The sequence below is a fragment of the Triplophysa rosa genome, linkage group LG22 (assembly GCF_024868665.1).
Source record: "Triplophysa rosa linkage group LG22, Trosa_1v2, whole genome shotgun sequence".
NCBI lineage: Eukaryota > Metazoa > Chordata > Actinopteri > Cypriniformes > Nemacheilidae > Triplophysa > Triplophysa rosa.
Window position 1 is genome coordinate 17,699,143 of NC_079911.1, and position 18,381 is coordinate 17,717,523.

The 18,381-nt window shown below is 40.8% G+C and overlaps 1 protein-coding gene across 1 annotated transcript in view; it reads right to left on the bottom strand.

Moving 5' to 3' along the window:
* Nucleotides 1-18,381, bottom strand: part of zswim6 (zinc finger, SWIM-type containing 6) — a 56,713-nt gene that overhangs the window by 37,234 nt on the left and 1,098 nt on the right. The gene's annotated exons all lie outside the window — the stretch shown is intronic.

Sequence of the window (18,381 nt, forward strand, 5' to 3'; positions counted from 1 at the left end):
TAAAGGGATAGTTCAGCCAGAAATAAAAATTCTGTCATCATTGATTCACCCTGTATGAGTATTCCTTCTGTGGAACACAGAGGGGCGGTTTCCCAGATAGAGATTAGATTAAGTCAGGACTATGCCTTAATACATTAGGGCCCGGTTTCAGAGACACGGTTTAGCTTAAACCAGGACTATGCCTTAGTTGAATTAAGATATGTATGTGGCTTTTATAAAAATGCCTTAGAAGAATACATTACTGGTGTGCATCTTGAGACAAAACAATGAAACTATTATATTTTAAGATATTTCTGGGCAAGTTATATTGAGCTAAAACAGGTCACACGTTCATTTTAGTCTGGGACTAGCCTTAAGATAGGACATTAAGTAGTTTTTACAAACATACTTTACAAAAAACATTACATGTGTGCATGAGAAAAAACCATGGCACTGATGTATTTTAAGATAAGTCAGAGCAGGCAGTTTTCAGTTTAGACAGCTATAACATGTATTATAGTCTAAAACTAGTCTTAATCCCTGTACGGGAAACCACCCCAGAGAGTTTTGTGTTCATACAATGGAAGTCCATTGTTGTTTTGTTATCAACGTTCCTCAAAATATCTTCTTTTGCATTCTGAAAGTCATACAGGTTTAGAATGACATGAGTGTGAGTAAATAATGAAAGAATTTTCCTTTTTGAGTGAACTGGGGGAAAGAGATGAGGAGCCGTTACGTCACAGAACCGAGTTCAACCCTGTTATCAGAAGAACAGGAGCACATGGCTGACAGATCAGCAGATGTACCGCAGGGTTTATCGACGGTACAAGCGGTCATCTTACAGTTAAAAGACAAAACTCATTGGACGCAGTCATACGAAACCCGTGCACACACACTCGGCCATGTCAACAAATAGTCCGTTCGGCTCCAAGTTCTCACCAGGAGAGGGACAAAAGCCTCCAAAGAACCGGCGAGAAACAGACACTCTGAATTTCAAAAGGCTCTTTTGCTCTTCGTTTGTTTCTCAAGGACACAAGCTTGGAGAGCGACTTGACAAGCAGTGCTTGAGATTTTGGATCAGTGGAGACGGAGAGAGACAAAAATGAAAAGGAGAGAGAGAGAAAGAGACAGTGAGAGAGAGGATAGAGCAAAGGCCAGTAAAGGGTTTCATGGTGGGAGGGGGTTTATATTGGTGAAAGGGTAAGAAATTACATTGAATATAAAAACAACACTACTCTCAAGAGGAAGAAAATCCAACACTGGATTAAAAACCATTTTACGAGGTGGCTAATTAGGATGAATTCACACAAACTCATTCATGTTTCTGTACGTTCCGCTTTCACAATAGTGACTCTAGATTTGGGGTTTAGGGCTCCGTTATTGCCAAACAATTTCCATTATTGCACCATTTTTAGTAAACAATTCACACTGTATGACTTCATAAGAATTAGCTACATCGTAAAAAAATAAATGAGTTCAGGATGGCAACCATAAAATGTCTCTGTATGTATAAACGCAAGCAAACAGCAACATAAACCTACTGGTCCTACTGGCTAGAAAAAATAGCTGTATTCTCCAAAGTTTACTACACTACTCGCAATCCTAAAGCAAGATCCACCCAACAGTGAGAAATCACAGTTAACACGGCATTGAAAACAACAGCATCTTTCACAGCTTTTGCAGGAAACCACCTACATAGGTGTTAGAGAATTGTCTTACAATACTGAAAATGCAAAAAAGGCCAATAAGCCCATTAACATTCACAATGCTCTAGGACAGAACAGTGCATTTATTTCATCATAAAGCTACATGCATGTTGTACCCACATCCATTAAATTTTATATCGGTTTTAATGATGATTAGCCTCAGAGTTGTTTTGTTTAGTTCATGGCTTAGAAATCTTTATTCCAAAATATTCTGAAACACCTGAGGACAGAAACCCAAAGCCCCAAAACATTTCTGGAAACCCAAACTTCACTGTTGATGTCTGCATTGGAAAAAAATACACAAAATAATTTGACCTAACTGCCCGTTTAAAAGATGGGTCAGAAAACAGATAACCAGCAACACAAACAGCTAACAGGCCTTTTTCCTTCATAATACACATGGCTGCTGAATGAGAACCCACTCTTTTTAGACGCTCCCTAAGCACTTCTGTACAGAGACACTGAACGCATATGAACACGTTCTTGTGTTTGGAGCTTCACTTAAGTCTCCAGAAGAAGGCGTGAACACGGCCTCCACGTCCCTCCCCCCGCTGTGGTACGGGGCGCAGCCTCCCACAGGCCTCCCGGGTTCTGGTTTTGTCAGCTGTTCTCAGAACCAGCTGCACGGAGAACGCTAAAAACTCAATAACCCAGCGGAGGCCTAAAGTACATCTGACATTCTGCGTTACCCCGAGAGGCCTCCAATTTCACCATGTTTTATTATTTCTGAAGTTTCTCCTCGTGTGAGATCAACCAAACCTCAATCATGTTTGTCTAGGTGATGTTCACATACTCTGAAGAAAACCTTGAGGCTTGTAGTTGTGTTTTCATGTGTTCTAATGGACGTCCTGTCATGGCGCACATTAACAAAGCCAGACACTTAACTGGTAAATCAATGGTGGGTGTGTGGGGGGTAAACAGCTAAACGAAAACTCTTATAATACTGAAGGAGAGGAAGACAGAGCAAATCTCCCCACGTGCATTACACCTCAGAAGGCGAACGTCAACCAAATACAGATCTAGAGATAAGAGCTGTTTGATCAAAGCTAATTATTAGCATCTCTTAACAAACCTGCTCGAGTCTGAAACCAAGCGAACAGCATCAGCAGGATGCCACCCCCGTCTAATCGATGCTTCCAGAAGAGCAGAGCCCATACAGGGGTTAAGATGCCTCAGAGGTCAAACCCATGCGTTCCGCACACTGCGGCTTGGAAGCAGAAAAACCTTCTGCCCTCGACCTTGCTGATCACAGATGAGAGGAACCGGCCTCGCCAATTCTGCAACTCAGGGTTGCCACACAGTTGGCAGAACTAAGACCGTGTGAATATTCATCTGCCAGGGTGAGTGTGTGAACCTTGTGTAAGGCCAACGCACTGCAGCGTAGAGGGTGAGGGCCAGCAGATCCCATGTTCACGACAGAGGAAGTGAAACATCAAAACTCTCCATTTACAACAGGAAGAGGTTGTGTGTGTGTGTCAGGGAAAGAGTTGCAATCTTCCTCTTGAAATCCTCTAAAACAGCATTTCCCAACATCGTTTCTCTTATCTGTGACACCCATTCTAGGCTAAAACTGTCCTTGAGATATTTCACCCAAAATGTGATAATATACTCCTCTCCAATTTCCTTGCATGCAAAATATACAATGACAATAAAGGCTTTCTATTCTATTCTATTTATTTTTTATCGAACCTGTAAAACTTTCATTCTTCTTCAGAACACAAAAGAAGATATTTTGAAGAATGTTGATAACCAAACTACATTGAACCCCATTGACTTCCATTGTACGAACACAAAACAACTGAGACATTTCTCAAAATATCTTCTTTTGTGTTCCACTATAAGTCACACACAGGTAAAAAATGACAGATTTTTTTATTTTTGGGTGAATGAACTAGTGAATTGTTTTTCTAAAGAAAGTAAAATAAAAACCCACTGTCGAGCCAATTTTTGAAAACATATTACAGACAAAGAAATATATAGTAGGAATATTAAAAATAAACACGATCAAGATTATGTTGTGGTGCGATAATGAAAGCTAGCAGTTAGCAGGAAGCATTTGAGGGTAAAGTCAACAGTCTGTCGTCTCAAAATCAATTGCCCCGAACCATTTGAGATCTGCCCTTCCTTCCCACCTGCAGAAATGAGCAGACGCTGGGGGCACAAACAGAGTTAATGGAAGACATCAGTACGACCCTTGACCTCTTAACTCCAACAGGTGCGCAGACTGCATAAATAGGCTAAAAACAAACAATCCGTCTCAGACAAACTAATGTCACCGACCGTCACCTTGGCAGGGTTCAGGGTGGGGCAACAACACCTTCGAGACCATTGACTTTCAACAAGCACTAAACAAAAGCCTGGTTAATACACAACATCCAAGCCTCGGGTAGAATGATGCCAGCGCTGCACATATGCTGCCACTTGGGCTGATCAGAAAGAGTCACTTGTCTTGTGTTTGTGGAGGTTAATGGCAAAAACCTGGGCTTGGATTGAGGTTTGGTGAATTCCTATCTGAGAGGAAAGTGGACTCGTTCCATTTGGAAAAGCCCCCTCGCGTCGCAGGAACGTGACCAACGTGCAGCTGGAGTCATCGGGTAGGGTGGCACGGTGACAGGCCGCCACGCCAAGCCCTCATTGTGCCCGCTGGAACGCAGCTAAGGCGAACGCCAACTGCTCATTTTAGCAGTTTTTAAAGCCAAAGAGCAACCGCAGTCTCTGCGACGTCAACCGTCAAGAAATTCATGGCAGCACAAAGAGGGAATCCTGGTGCCAAGCACCGCCCATCCACACCTCCCAAGGATCGAGAGCGAATAAGAAAGCTGCATGCGTGTCAGACCCAATTTTCAATGTGGGATCAGCGCTGGAGGCACATGTGGCAGAAGAACGCTGGGGAAACCACAAGATTACAACCCAGAACCGGCAAATAAATATCACATTATCAAAAGTTTTTTTCTCAGCACATACAATCAGAACTCCATACATTTGGTCGTATGTTGAAACAGGCCTGTGTGTCATTCACAGCAGAACACAAACAGATCCATTATTCTCAGTGTGCTAGAGAAACAGCTGAAGCCTGCTGACATCCCTCAGGGTTTCTGACTTAACCCTTCTCTCTCTCTCTCTCTCTCTCTCTCGGCCTGATACAGACCACAAACCAGCTGGGCTTCTGACGTCATCCACATCTACAGGGCATGAAAACATCACAGGTACAGGGCACAAAGACACCATTGCTGTGGAATTACTGTAACGACTGTTTTCAACTAGTGTTCGGAAGGTCTGACTTCTCTCACTTGACAATTGTTTGTATTCAATGTCATACGACCTTCTGTAGCTTTAAAAATAAAAGATACAACAGAATAAAAAGGTAGACAGATTCAAAACGATCATAGAAATCTGTATCAAAAGTATTTCGTTCAATAGTTAGCCCTTACCCTTAATACACATCTGTTTGCGATGGAATTATAATATATCTACACTCGTGAATAAGGTGCTTCGTGATGCCATAGAATAACCATTTTTGGCTGAATGGTGTAATGTCCACACTAATGCGTTTTCGTTTGAAAAAACATCTTTTTCTCTCCATTCTGGCGCTTCGTCCACACGGAGACGACGTTTATGTCAACTTACTGTATGTCGAAATTGTTTTTGACAAAAACAGTATTTTTGTTGTGTACAACAAAACACATGCATCCTCTTTGCAGTTACTGATGCTGCCATAGAAACAAATAATTTCTTAGTCTGAGGATGTAAATAGCTCAGAATAAAAACACAACATTTCTCGTATCATAATTAACTGAAATTGACTGAACTGAACTTCATGTGTAAGAGATCTAAAGATATTCTTCAATGCATTAAAAGATCCTTTCCAACGTACACTCCCGTGCATCACTCTCCTAAAAGCTTAATAATGATGTGCTTTGATTACTCGCACGTGAGCGAATCAGCTGTGTCTCATCCACGAAGGCGAGGCAGTGACACAACATCCATTTAATACTTTAACCTTGTCAGAGACCAACATGCCAACATTTTAGTAATGCAAATGCCACCCACGCCTGCTGGCAGCCGAGTGTGTGTGTGTGGTAGACAATCAGCGTGCCACAGCTGCGCTCAGCTGAAAAACATTTTTAAAGCGTGTCAAAGTCACACCAGACTTACTGCAGGATCGACACGCCAGCGCGACCGTCTGTCACACGGCCGCAGCCCATTTACAAGATGACTTCTGCCTCTGAACGAAACGCTTACTGAAGATCTCTCGCGTATGGTCTGCTGTCGAATGCTTTTTTTCCTGTTTCCATCCAGAAAAACCCGTTTGGAGGGCATGAGATGCTCTGAAGCATGCTCAAACATTTCGACTGACTCACCGGCTGCTTTTATACGGCCGATGTGAGCCGACACAGAGTCAATGAATGACTTGTTCTCTTATCCCATGGTGTGTCTAGTACAATTCCTTCACTTAAAGTCAACTTAGAGCAGTCAATGATAAATCTTACAAAGGCAAATCATTCCGGTTAGGCAAGAGGGAACAAACTACACAAAAGAACAACAGCGTATTTAGCAAGCAGTTTTTCGGGTGGGTCGAACTTTACACTGTTGAAATATGGGATAGTACTTATTAAAATCATAAACATATGCCAAAACAAAAGGTTAACAGTCTGTAAATATGAAATATATATTCCAAATGTCTCCATTCTTCTTGCTTTCTTCAGGTATAATTTACAGGCAATAACCCTTCGGTTTGGCAGTTTGGGCGATTGGTCTCGCTGCGCTTTCGATTCCTGTACCATTCCGCCACAAGTGTTACCGTCTATGCTGGGAAACGGGCCTTCTCTCATAGCCCGCGGATAGAATTATGATCATTATTACAGTTCACAACTAGCCTCTTTCCCACCGTTCCTAGCCATTGTCAATATCCACACTAAAGTAATAGCTGCCGCCCATTCTCGCAGTGCTAAATATGTCATTTGTGGCACATTTTGCCTTTGGATGGCGTTCGGCGGATGAAGACGGGGCCGTCCATTCATCTTGCTTAAGCCACCATAAATCTTGATGGGTTTTGAGCTTTGCCAGGGAATTGACACACACTCCTGCCTCCTGCGCTCGCCCGCTTCCAGTAAATAAAACTGATAAAGGCCTGTCAATAGTTTGCATACTGCAGCGCCGCAAACAAATCACGTCGCCACGGTGCAGCGGCGGCTCAATTTCCCTCACCTGGCAGCCTCATTTCAAAATCTGATGAGAAAACGTCCCACCACACACGCGAGCACACACTAATGGCTGTTTTTTACTTCTGCGTCGCACCTACGCTGTAGGCAAAGCGCCGGTTTTCATTTATACTTCCATTTCGTTGTTGTGATGTGTTAGTGTAGGAAATATAATGTTCGAGTTTACACAACAACAAATATGTTTTCATAATCATACACAGTCAGCTTGCTCTTGAGTGTTAACGGACCTTGGCAGGGTTGCCAGATCTGTGAAACAAAATTCTTCATCACAAGCCTAACGTTCCTAGTCCAAATAACAGAACTTAACATTCATAAATAAAATAATTTTAAGATTGACAGCTATATAACAAAAGACTTCCACTCCTAACCTGTGGATAAAACAAACCAGAGCAACAGTTACAAAGTAACCCAATTCCACTGGAAAGCCGCAGACTTGGCAACACAGACCAGCTCGCACCATTCAAATATGGCAGATGACCTACGTATAGCAGCCCATAGAAACAGATGCTAATGCGCCATCTAGTTGATATCTATGGTTTGAGAAGCATTTAGCAGTGATAGCAGGATAGGCACTTTTGCAGCTCGAGTTGTTTAATAAAGAAAAACACATGATTTATTTAGACAATTCATGCATATGAGTAAATGCGTATGAGTAAAGTCATTTTTTTACCTGAAGGGAGGGGGTTCAAGCAGACCAATCACAGCGCTTACAGTGCGCGTCGCATTGAAGCGCCGTTACATTTTTGGAGAGGTGCGCGTCAGGCTACGGCACAGTGTACGCGTCTCTGCGTAGGCAACGCCGTACCTACAGCGTACACATGACGCACGACTATAAACTGCACTTAAAACTACAAATCTTACTACACAGAATCAACACAACATAACTGAAGTACTTTCATTCTATTAGATGATGTATTTTGATTCCACCGAACCCTAAACCAGTTAACATAATGCTGTTCCCAACCAATATTACTTTTTAATTCGACGTATTTATCGAGCAACACAACAAAACATAAATGAATAAAGTACATTGAGGCTTCAGAATGGAGGCATGGGACATGATCAGATACAGAAAGTTGTTTTCTCATTACATTTTGTTGAAAGATTACAACCAGTTGCATCATTAACGAGACAACAAAAACATGTATTAAGGACAGGGTGAATCTGGATTGCATGTGGAGTGTGAATGGGAACTGGGTTGGGAAACTCATGCCGTCACGCGCTTCTACTCCCAAAGCCAAAAGGCAGTATTCATCTCGTGCTGCGTTATCCCATTCAACCTGTTCCACTTCAGGAACTTCTGGTTCTCGTGCCCACTGCCGCTTGTTTCTCGGCAAGACGGAGGCGGGCCAGGCGTCGGCTCACGAGGGCCTGTGCGAGCATGTGCGGCCCCTGAAGGAGCCCGAGTTTGTTCTGTTTACCTAAAGACGTTCGAGCAGGGCCGGCCCTGGGAAGGTTCAACTCTGTTCTTCATAGCTCATTAGAGCCGGGCGCAGACGGAAGGCAGGGGCGGAGGAAGAGAGCTGGTGTGTGTGTGTGTGTAAGTCTATCCAGCACATGGGTCCCATAAGGGGGAGCTGCAGCAGGAAGTGGTGGATAAGTGGTGACCTGGGTTTGCTTTTGAAACCGATCGCCAGGAACACAGCTGCTAGCTCTGCTGCACGGTCAGGTTAACCACCGCACTTAGACAAAGAAAAGAAAACAAGAGAAGAGGGAAATAACAGACCCCCCCTTAACCTGGAGCACCTCCTTTAGCTTATTTAAATCTGGGACCTTTTGAGGAACACTTTACCTAAAATGAACAGTTGTGTCATTATCTTATGTATGAAAAGAAATGCGATTATCTAGTGAACTTCGCGTTGGGGAACAGACTGAAATTTAAAGTGTTATTTACTGAAAATTAATTTAAAAAGGAACAGCCTGACGTCACGGGAAATTGTGGCCAATTCGCTTGAATTTGTAAGATGGCAAACAAACAAAATTGGTTATATTAGACAAAAAGCAATGATGAAGCCCAAAACCTAATAAACAAAAAAACAAAAAAAACTAAAACAAAAAAATAAAAAAAAACATAAAATAGTTACACTTTTTAATTTCTTGATAACTATTGCTAACTATACTATGATGTGGCTAATTCATATGAAATTGTACAATTATTAATAATAATTTGTTTAATTTATATAGCGCTTTTCTGGGTACTCAAAGCGCTTTTACATGGAAGGGGGAATCTCCTCATGCACCACCAATGTGCAGCATCCACCTGCACGTTTTATTCATAAAAAAACGTGAAAATGTGTATGAAAAAAAAACATACAAAAAAGATCGTACAAATTCTAAACAATTAGGCACCTCGTGAATAGTTACAATATGCTAACAGAAAAAAATACACCTTTTGATTTGCTAGCCCGACTTCACAGGAATTTATAATTATATTACGGGGTGGATGATTTGTATGAAATTGTACATTTATTCGTACAAAAACGTGAACATTTTATGTAAGAAAAAACAAATGAATTCGTACAATCTCATTTGTAAGAATTAGCCACCTCGTTAAATAGTTACAATATGCCAAAAGAAAAAAATGAAACCTTTAGATTTGCTATCTTAACTTCACAGGAATTGCAACGATTTAACAAAGTGGCAATTTGTAAGAATTCGTACAATGCAAGTCATACAAAAACATACAATTACTAGAAAAAAGCAACAATAAAGCCCCAACCGTAGATCGTACTGATATGTACGAATTAGACCATATGCATTCATACAAATGAGCAACATCGTAACATAATTACAAATTGCTGCGAGACTGCGTTAGATTTGGCATGTCAGTGAGACTTAGTCACAATACATTTTGTAATCCATTTCAGAGCCTGGGTGGAGAGAGATGTTTACAGTGATTAACAACTTAAACGTTGGTTTGTTCCTCACACAAATCTATTGTTAGTCTATTTACGGTGCTTGTTGGGGCCTGACGTGGTCACTATAAACTGTCGCAGAGCTGTACAAAGATTCTTCCAAATTTCTCTATTTAGGAGAAGACAAATACCAACAAAATGTTCATAATCATTACTGCGTGAATTTTTCTTTAAACACTATGACAGTTAATGCGCTGTGCATTGTACAACACTACCAACATAACAGGCTTCAAAGAACTGGAAACATAACAGAAGCAGAGCAAGCACACAAGAAGCCTCTTTGTCCTCTTCAAAGAGACACAAAGACATTAGCGAAGCACAGCGCACCAATCAACCGACCAACCAGCGCCAATCTAAAGCTCCTTATGAGCAATAGTTAGCTATTAATGTGAGCTTAAAGGTCTCATTCATCACCGCACGCTTTCCAGGTCTCAGCTGTGGCCTAGATAATGAAGACCGATCGGGCCCTCACCATCCACGAGCGAGGGGCTCGCGATACGCCGAGGGCATAGGATAAATAACCCGCACGCCGTCCCTCGCCAAATCTCATAATTTAACATATGGAACATGAGAGGTTGTGACGGAGCTACTGGAATCTGACGTTCTGCTTTACGCCCCGTTCCCCTGCGGGACCCTCGCGGTTTGTGCGTCAGCGCACTTCGGGGTACCCGTCCAAAACCCAAACCGCCGCCAGCGTCTCGCTGCAGCCTGGATTAGAGAAAGGACAGGCAATCTGGCTTTTGAGGTAATTCCCTGCGCTCGGGTCCAATACCACGAGCACAGGAATACTGGGCCTCCAAGTTCCAGCCTTTTTATAGGGCCTGGTGCCGTATGGACCTGCGGCGAGCCCTCATGTCTGCTGCGGAGGCAGGCCAGGAGAACGGGGAGGGAGTGAAGCCGTGTAATGGAAAACAAACAGATCAGAGAGCCCTCGGTTGAGGTAAGGCAAGCCAACCTATCCCATCCCCCTCGATACGGCTCCTCGCCCCCCTCTTCCTCACCCTCAGTGAAGGTTAATGGTGCTGGAGGGACACGGCAGAATACAGATCAGCATTAGATGGATGAAGAGGTGGTGGAAAACTCTCCCGCAGGTCTGGAGTCTAGAGATTAACTAAATATTAACTAACAAAAAAACCCATACGGCTGCAGACCTAAAAGCAATTAAAGACGCTCGACACCATCGCACATCTCCCTATGAAACAAACCAGAGAATGAGCTAATAATATTTAGACTTCCCATGCCCATCGCTCAAGTGCACGGTGAAGGTTAGCAAAGTACATCTCTTAAAGGGGAAGCGTGCTCTGCGTTTGTGTCCAACTTCTGCAGTGTATGGCATGTGTGCACACTATGCACGTTTTCTCTATTCATCTCTCTTTTAGAGGTGACCGACTTCTCAACACTTACTATAAAATATATTTACAGTATGTAGAATTAATCCGAGACTTCCTATAAACATTAATATAAAATACACAGTTTAAAGTCCCAGTGAAATAAAAAATTATTCATGAAATATTGCAGCGTTTTTGTAAATAGTTTATCAATGTGGGTCATTCGCTTTTGTGCCCTCATAATCTTTAGGTAAAATCTGAAAATGAACTTCCTTCCTGTAATGACTATCCATCTTAAATGACGCACGTTAGACGGCTTGGGCGGAGCATCCGTTAACTCCTCCCCTTCAACTGTCAGTCTGCTGCCAGTTCCATTTCAAAATGCAACGGCTCTTTTAATACATCCAATCAAATCGCAGAGAAAGACGAAAGCTTTCTCATTAGAAATTCCATTTCACTCGGAAATGCGTCAAAATACAGAAGTAAAAACAATCGCAACTTCCGATTCGCGGGGACTTTAAATATTTGCTTTCACCTCTTTTTAAAGTCAACATCAAATATTGTAATCTATTGCAATCCGACAAAAAAGAAGAAGAAAACGGCGGGTGGGAGTTAACATTTATCTATTAAAAACTTACTGAATTATGAAACATAAGAGTTGCATAACGCAATTTAGGCAGGTGTTTCTGAAGTAGTTTTAAAAAATACAAATTTGTCATGTCACCTGAAAAGGAACGTTACTTTACAGGTTAGCACAAAGGCGAGTTATTACAATTTGATGAAAGATTACAGAAACCCTTTATTCTCTTTTGAGAACATGCCAATCAATCACATACAATAAGACATGAAATATGAAAGTTCATGTTGACTTTACTATACAGACTAAACTAAAAAGTAGCTTTAAAGCCTCACAAAATTAGTCAAAACAAAACAACGCTGACCTCAGTCTCTGTTTTACGTGTCTCAACTCTCTTCCTCACTACTACCGTGATAAAAAAATTTCCGTAAATATAACATTGACTGTTTACCAGCATTACTTTCAAATGCAAATAGGAATTCAATGCACGCATGAATAAATAACACATCAACAGCTTTATCTTTGACCAAATATATTGATTTAAACAACTGTGTGTGAGAGCAAATGAGGCCGAAGGACTTCATTGGTCAGATCAAACCTGATCCTGCTTCTTCAAACAAATCCAGAAAACGAAGTCAATGTCTTGTACATATAACATAACAGACGTCCATCCTGAGAATCTGACAATATTCAATCACAGGGAAAACATGCTGCAAATCACTCTAAGCTTCACAAGGTATTCATGAGGAAATCAAACGTAACAAATCATATATGACAACACCATATGCCCTCGTGGACTTCATGCACATCTTTAGAATAAGAACAAAAGAGAGCGTATGTGTCCGGGGAACAAAGCAACAACCAGCGCGTGTGCACCACATGTAAAACAGAGCTCAACAACATGAGAGCATTTGGGCCGATGGAGCATGTCACTACACCACACGTCCATGCAGAATGCGCATGTGCTGCATGCCTTTCATCTGCCAATTCAAACCTGTCACCCAGGTAACATTATTAACACCAGCACGCCAACACGAACGCTAAAATCAAACACATCAGTATCCATGTCACTATTAAGCAGAAAGGTTCGTATGTATTTCATAGCTTTCATGCATTTATGTTAAAGTTATAATCTTATATATAAATTCCACCTTTGACAGTAGATCTGCAAAATATTGTAAATGTTTTACGGATGGTAAACTCTGACAAACATAAAAATTTCAAATACTAACAACAGTTAAAGGGATAGTTCACCCCAAAATAAAAATTCTGCTACCATTTACTCACCCTCGGGTTGTTTCAATCCTATATAAATTTCTTTGTTCTGTTAAACACAAAGAACGATATTCGTAAGAATGTTCGCAATTTTCAGTTCTGTGACATCATCCACTACCATAGGTGGGAAAAAAATATTGTATATTTTGTTGTTCTGTTGAACACAAAGTGAGATATTTTGAAGAATTTAGGAACACAAACACCTTTGACTACCATTTAATTTTTCATACTATGGCAGTCAATGTCACAGAATTGAAAATTGAGAACATTCTTCCAAATATCTTTCTCTGTGTTCATCAGAGCAAAGTAATATATACAGGTATGAAATGACATGAGGAGAAGGAATGATGACAGAATTTTCATTTTTTGGGTGAACTACCACTTTAATATGAAATCTTGGTTGTGTGGCCTCCCTTTCCAATTCCTTTTTCAATCCTAAATTTGGACCGCGTTCAGCTGTTTGCAAGATCTAAGAAAACGACATCTTTTATTTAAAGAGGGCTCAGGGCCCCACGACCAAATTCCACCCGGAAAGGAACGCCACCCTTCCAGGGTGCTGGACGCCGCTCAAGTATTCAGATGTTGGGAAGTGGAGCACATTTCAATCACAGGACTGGTCTGCTCTACGTTCTGTACTGCCAAGCGGTCTCACACACACATACAGAGAAACATCCGACTTAAATACAAAATAATAAGTGGATAAACGTGGAGGTTGGCTATTAAATAATGATATAAGGCCAGCCTGTCGTTGCACTATGATCTTGTAGAGAAAAAGCACTTACGAGTTACTCCTTCATCCGCTTCGGTTACTTGACTGTGATGTCGCTCTCAAACTCAAGTGTGTACAGATATTAGCATACTGAGGAACACTAGAATGCTCCAGAACAAGGTCAAACGCTTGACGCTACAGAGAGTGCTGACTTCCTACTGTACTCTGCACATAAATTACCTCTTAGACATCACGTAGGAGTGTGTGTCTGTACTCTGTAGTGGTACAAAAATAAATAAAAACGTACTGATGTGTCAAGGAATCCTCCTTTCAAAAATTAACCGAAGCATTTACATTCACGCATCTGACACGTTTTTATCCAAAGCGACTTACAGGGCATTCAAGGTACACATTTTTCAACAGTGTTCATGTTCTCTGGGAATCCCTAAAACAACAGAAACTATGGCTGTTCAACGATTAATCGTGATTAATCGCATCCAGAATAAAGGATTGTGTTTTTAATAATATATGTCTGTGCACTGTGCATATTAATTTTTATTTATAAACACAAACGTGCAAAAAATATTTTGTATATATATATTTAAATGATATCTGAACATTTATTCATTTTTATATTTTTCTTAAATATAAATGTATGTGTTTATAAACAAAACAGATATGCACACTGTACAGACATATGTTATTATAAACACAAACTTTTATTCCGAAAGCGATTAGTCGCGATTAATCATTAAACAGCCTAACAGAAACAAAAAAAAACTTGTTTCAACAAAACGTACTGTTTAGTTGCACATTTTGTGCATTGTTGATGGAGAATTGTAAAAGCTAGATAGTAAACGTCATTCATACAGCATGTAAGTCAAAACTATATTTCCCATAATTCTCTGGGGCAGCACGAGATACAAAGACTACACACCTAAACAGCAACTGAACATCACCACAAAAGAAACCTTCTCGTCCCATTAAAACAGAAAAAAAAGAAGTATAAAATTAGCCAAAAAAACCACATAAATAACAAAAAGCTTTAGAAAAGTGTTTCAGGTTCTACTTCTAGTCCTATAGGGCAAATTTGTTTAAAACACCATTTAAGTTAAAATGAAGACAAATGCAGTTTGTTACGATGTGATTTCACACTGTAGCTCTCTCCAGAACAGGCCAAATTCCAGTGGATTGAAAACATGTGCTTTTATTTTAGAGGTTTTATTAATATCAGCACTGCTTTAACAGCCCTAACACCTGACGTATTTGACATGTAAGAAAGAGTGCAGCAGTCTAGCTGAGCTGGCTTCAGCAGATCTTACGACCTCCACCTCAAAGCACATCAAAGAGAATTGTGGATGGAGCACCAACTTTCAATACATGGTGCTAATCTGAGGGTTTACTGTCAATCCCACTTCAAAACAGCTCTGAAATGAAGCCTTAACTGTCAATAACAGTAAAACTAAACTAAAATAGCATAATATAAATGCTCTGTTTGTATTGTAAACATATGTTGACAATACGCACCATCATTAAAAAGAATACAGAAATAAAAAACTATGGCCCGGTTTCACAGACAAGGTTTAAAGCTAGTCCCAGACTAAAATGAATGTGTTACATGTATTAACTGAATATAACTTGCCCAGAAATATCTTAAAATATATCAGTGCCATTGTTTTGTCACAAGATGCAAACCGTAGGGCTGCATAACGATTAATCGCGACTAATCGTTTGCAGAATAAAAGTTTTTGTTTACATAATATATGTTGGTGTACTGTGTGTGATAATTATGTATTTATAAATACACACACATGGGTGCATGATTTTAAGAAAAAATATATTTAATATTTATATATAATATAAATTATATATATAAATATAAAACATATCAAAAGTTACATATTTCTTAATTATATACAGTACATGCATGTACGTGTATTTATATATACATAATTATCATGCGCAGTACACCAACATATATTATGTAAACAAAAACGTTTATTCTGCAAACGATTAGTCGCGATTAATCGTTATGCAGCCCTAGATGTATTCTTCTAAGGCATTTTTATAAAAGCGACATAAACATCTTAATTCAACTAAGGGATAGTCCTGGCTTAATCTAAGCCGTGTCTGTGAAACCAGGTCTAAATATTCTAAAATAATTGTGGAAAGCAGCATGATGAGACACTACACACACACAACATTTTCTAATTCAATTTTACAGTCACACGGACTTGAAATCTACCAAACGGTGCAGACTGGGCTCACCTCAGTATGCCGGCTTTTCAGGCGGCCCCAAAAGCAACAGCTTCATGCAAGATTTAAGTTCTACATCTTACATTTTGCACGTTTGTGTATGAATGACAGAAATGTTAAAGCCGGCATAAGAGAGCCCAGGCATGGAGCCACGCGTGCCCGCTCTCAAACGCACCCTTTCTGGGTTAATAAGACTGATGGAAATTTGTGTCTCCACTGATACGAGATCAATAAATAAATCCGGTTATTCCGTTCCGTTATATCATTACGCAGTTTCGCCACTGTCTTTTTTATCTGATCGATAAACCTCTCTGGGCTTCACATATGGTTTTGCCATTAAGATTCAGCAAATCTAGAATTTCAAAAACCTTAAGTATTTCCGAGAACACAGCACAAAGCTTCCTGACTCGAGCTATAATAATGGAAAATTGCATCACTCTTTGAGATTTAACCGTCGAGCGATTACACCAACAGAAAGTAGTGGCATCACAATAGCATTTGAACCACCCTTCTTGGCAATGGCATGTCCCTTTTTGCCTCCATGCAACTATGTTACAAATAAACCACATCAAAGATACACAATTAAAATGACTGTCACATGATCCAACGTATTTGTTATTAATTCCAATTGATCTTTGACAGCTGAACATATTGGCAAACATTTAATAAGAAAGGGCAGATTCTAACTAACCTAACAGGATTAACGTGAGATGACTGATAGCCTAGTGAAGTAGTAACAGATGGAAACACATGATTTGATAACAGCATGCCTGAAAGAAAAAACATTGGGATGAACTTGAACCCGATGACCTTTCAGGCAAAAGCGCCGCGTCTCGGTTTGATCAATATAATGACGCAAGCGGCAGCGACAAAGGCCCAAAACAAACACTGACTGATATCAAACAAATCAAAGAATTCTTTTAATCAATATTTACAACGATTACATTTCGGTGCCTCTGTGTTTGTGACTCCTTTTATAATGCGTGTTTATGTAAACTCTATCCACAGCTTTTCCGGTTGCCACTGCAATAGTCTCTTAATTCATTTCTAAGAATTGTTCACAAAAACACACGCTTTTCTGCAAGTAACTTCCATAAAATCTACACTGGAGGGTGTCAGTCCACATGCCATGAACATCCCCAACATATGATGCTCCACAAGCACTGCCCTTGGTATGTAAATAAAAAGCATCGCGGCAAGCAGCCAAAGAAACGACAAAGCCATATTTACTGACAAATACATTGCTTTATTGCGTTCCCCTCCCCCAGCGTACAACAGAAACGAAAACAAATTCCCGTCCTGAATTCGGTTTCAACAATGAGGCTCGTTCGTCACGGCGAGCCCGACCTATCAGGGCCACTCCAGCGACCCCCGGCCCTGCCTGCGTCGCAAGATTGCATCTTTTATTTATCACTCCGTGGCTTTACTTTCGCAGAGTATTCGCAATCAGCCAGCGAGCCCTCCCCGCGTGGGTAGGCTTGTCATTTCCCATCGCCCGAGCTCGGAATGAGGTTCACACAAAGGGAAAAAAGCGCTCCTCTCCAGATTCAAAAGCAGAGAGCTCCACGTAGCCTGTTGGAAAACAGGGCAAGAGCCCTTGATCTTCCAAGACAGCCGGCCCATTTAAGAGACTCTGGGAAGAGGCTTATGTGTGTGTTACTAGGAGCAAAAACCCATTTTGGCTGAAGGGTGAGGGCACAAAGCCCAGCTGAGGCACCTCTCCTCCAGCAAAGCACGGACATCGGGGAGGAGGGGGAACGGTCGTGCAGAAAATGATGTTTGATGATTGCATTACAATCCTAATTAACCAAATGCAGTAATGTGATTAAAACGGTTTCCAAAGGGCGGAGAGACGCCGAAATAAAAGGCAATTGTTTTTGTTAAAAACAAAACAAAGGCGGATAAAGCAGCAATACAACAAACCAGGTGAGGCACTGATGACAGCCAAATAAGAAAAGTTGACATTTGCATGTAATCTCGCAGTTTAGAAGAACGCACTGACGTCACGGCGTGAAAACGTATGCATATTGTTAAGGGCCATTTAAAAAGAAATCGAGGCACTGCGTCTTTAAATCGCCATTCAAGCCACCCCTTCCCAAATCTATCCCATTTAACAAGCGCTGAAAGAAAGTAAAAAGCCGCTTTTGTTTCCCCTCCTCTTTAGAGAGTGACAGAAAGCTGAAAAGACACAAATGAACATGAAAATGGGAACAAAGTGCCAGTTTCAATAGGGATGCCTGACGGCTATTTGATATGCATACTACATACAAAACCAGCAGTCCCAAAACAGAGCCAAAGTCTTCATTATAAAAATATTCATAACCAAACGGTGCCTATATTTCGCTATATTCGGTTGTCACAGTGTATACATCAAGCAGTTGGTCGACTTACTACGCCAACCCCCCCCCACGCTT